Source organism: Sapajus apella, unplaced genomic scaffold (assembly GCF_009761245.1).
Source record: "Sapajus apella isolate SASKATOON/1434 unplaced genomic scaffold, GSC_monkey_1.0 scaffold24, whole genome shotgun sequence".
Taxonomy (NCBI): domain Eukaryota; kingdom Metazoa; phylum Chordata; class Mammalia; order Primates; family Cebidae; genus Sapajus; species Sapajus apella.
This window is the reverse complement of record NW_022436964.1, coordinates 27,081,164-27,084,341: the sequence shown is the minus strand read 5'-3', so window position 1 is coordinate 27,084,341 and position 3,178 is coordinate 27,081,164. Positions and strand designations below refer to the sequence as shown.

The 3,178-nt window shown below is 34.2% G+C and overlaps 1 pseudogene across 1 annotated transcript; it reads right to left on the bottom strand.

Annotated features, from left to right (window-relative positions):
- Positions 1-1,622: 1,622 nt before the first annotated feature.
- LOC116559912 lies at positions 1,623-2,924 on the bottom strand (annotated as a pseudogene). The gene has a single exon (XR_004272684.1). The product of XR_004272684.1 is annotated as a mitochondrial import inner membrane translocase subunit TIM14 pseudogene (transcript).
- Positions 2,925-3,178: the final 254 nt, after the last annotated feature.

The following is a 3,178-nucleotide window of genomic DNA, read 5'->3' as shown; positions in this document are numbered from 1 at the left end:
AATTTAAGAGATAATTTAAGGAAGCATACTAAGAAGGCTCACCTTTAGTAATAAGACAAGAAAGAAAACTCAGATGAATTTAAAACTTCAACTACAACTATATGAAGACCCCCAAAAATGTGAGTTTAATCAATGCAAAGATAAGCATTCATTCCAATTGCTTTAGAAATGTATTATAAACCAAATAACGTTTGAATTTTTTTCACATTTCAAATTCTGCACACTAGAAAATACATATTCTGTTTTTTTAAATCTGGCTATAAAAATTATAGGATTCAAATTGTTTTCAATATTCATTATTTTATATTTCTTCCTCTCTCATAATTGTGATTTCCACAGGAAAATATGGATCTTCTTGCCTTATACTCAAGAATTATGGAGACATTAATTGCCAGATATTATTTTCTCTTGTCCTGCAGTAGGCTCGGTTCTGTCAAAAATGTCAGTGGACTTGGATTAATTTGATAGCACGTAGACCCACCAAGGAAACCTCAAGGTTCCCTTTAGTCTTTACTCTACGAAGCAAGAACTGGGTGATCTTTAAAAAAATATCATTTGCCTGTCTAAGCCTCAATTGTTGCCACTAAAAAGACAAGAATAGTAAGAGTATAATTTCTTAGAGTCTGGGATTCAAAGTAACATTAGATGTCAGAAGCAAGGCTAATTTGATTTTGAATGCCTTTACTTGAACCAGAAATTCTTTACTGAAGCTCAAGAAATGATAGTCTATAATTATCTGATGTAGAAATTTAAAATTTGTATGTAGTGGAACTTACAGATAGCACAATGCCAGAAGTTCATGGTTTGATATATATGCTTTGCTAGAAATATATACCAATGATAGGTAATTTTAAATATGGCTAAAGCAAAAAAGACCTAATTGAGCAAAGTAGAGAAAAAGAGGATCAACAACTAAACAAACCAAGAACGAACTGAATTTTACTACCCATAGATGATGGTGGGCTCCTTGTAAGGAAGAGGCAGTAGTGGCTGGGATATTGACATTTTAGAGGCAACAGAAACTAAAGATGCTCCATAGGAGGTGAAGGAGTAAAGTTCAAAGCTTGAAATCTGAGTTTAGGGTGGAGCTGGCCCATGCTCTACAATGGAGATTAAAATACAATTCCCAGTCCAACCATAGGCTTGGTTTTGTTTACAGAAAGCTCTATGTATCAGGAGGCAATAAGACATAGAAAGAAACAGGCTTGCCTCCAGAGTATGAACTCATCTCCCCATTCAATAAGTACCTATATCTGTTACATCAAAAGAAGACAAGAACCCAAAACAACATTACAAAATGGGGTGGGACATGGGGGACCCTGGGAGAAAAGTTGCAAAAAAAAAAAAAAAAAAAAAGTGAAATAAGAAATACTGAAAGCATAAGACAGAGAGCAAGAAAACCATAAACAAACACAAAAAGTGAACCAGCCAATTGAACATGTATAAAACTATTTAAAAATATGTAAAATTTCCAATGCTAAAACAGACAATAGTCAAAATATTTTTAAAAACACCATTTAAAAGTCATCAAAAACATTCTATACAAAGCAATACATTTAAAATATTCAAGATATTTCACTAATATCTATAAAATATTGCTGAAAGAATTTAATAAGATCTTTTTTTAACATCATTTAAATTTATTAGTGTATAAATTAATAGTCCAAATTGAATATTTTGATATTGAGAATATTTCAGTTTTGCTAACAGTGTTTAAGCTTAATCATAACAATTACAGAAGTTTGATTGTCAAGAAATAGCCAACTGAAGGAATGATTTATAAATGGTCAGTACCTTTAAGGGGCTAGCTGAATACAAAGTAAATACTTCTCATGCCTGTAATCCAAGCACTTTGAGAGGCTGAGGTGGGAGGATTGCTTGAGCCCAGGAGGTTGAGACTGCAATGAGCTGTGATTGTGCCAGACCCGTACTCTGAAATCTTTATCATACTATTTTTAATGTCTGAAATAAATGCTCTGTTTATTAATATATGTATGTAAATAGAATCCATACACACCCACCCACATCCCTAGGTCAATTTCTCAGGTCTAAGTTGTGGCTAAATTCACTTTTAAATACAAGGTTCCAAGTATCCAAGTTGCTGGGCCAGTTGCCTGTACCTGGAACAGCCTTTTTTTTTTTTTTTTTTTTAAACCTCATAAGACTCCCTACTTGAACAGCTTGAGTGAATTTCTATCATACTATTTATCACACAGTCCAATTACCAGTTTATCGGTCTCCCATTAAAGTGGGGGCTCCCTGAGAGCAAGGACTGTCATCTTCACTTTGCCTTAAAGAGTAGACATAGGTCCCAAATCATCTGCTAAATGAGGAATGAACAATATTAATCTTCAAATGGTGTGTTTGCCCATAATTAATATGCAAATATTCTAAACTATAGTCTAATTTAAAATACCCATGTTTAAACAAAAATTATACCACGGCTTTGAGATTTAGCTTGTGCTAAATCATTTTTTAAAACTGTAACTCTTAGGCATTTTATTATAAAAAGTTAGTACTCATATACATAAAGTAATATGTACTTAAAATTCATGATACATTTACTTCATTTTTTTAGCTTGACCTTCTAGTAGATCTTTAGCTTCATTGATTTTGGCTGCTATATAAGGAGATCCTCCTTTGTCAGGATGATTTAAAAGCATAAGTCGTCGATGAGCATCTCTTATTTTCCCTTTATTGGCAGTAGGGCTTACACCTAGTATTAATGCTGCTTCCCGTTTTGTCATTTTGGGTTCAAACCCACCTTTGTAATAGCCACCACTGAAGGCAGATTTTGGTAGACTTTGAAAAACTTGTTTTACATGAGGCTCCATATGCTTCATGGCTCACAAAACATAACGGCCTGCAAATCCGGCAGCTGCAATGGTCAGTCCAACTGCTACCATTGTACTGGCCATGGCTGCGGCCGCTGGGTTCCCTCACTTGCACCGGGAGCCCGGCTCATTCCAGCGCAGAGATCGCGGCCTTAATAAATGAACAGAGACTCAATGTTCTTAAAGACTCAATGTCATTAACATATCAATTCTTTCCAAATTGATGTATAGATTCAATAAAATACCTATAAAATTCCAACAAGCTCTTTTTATAGAAGTGCAAAAGCTGAGTCTAAAATTTATACCTACAGTAGTCAAAGTGAAGTGGCATTATTGTCTGGTAT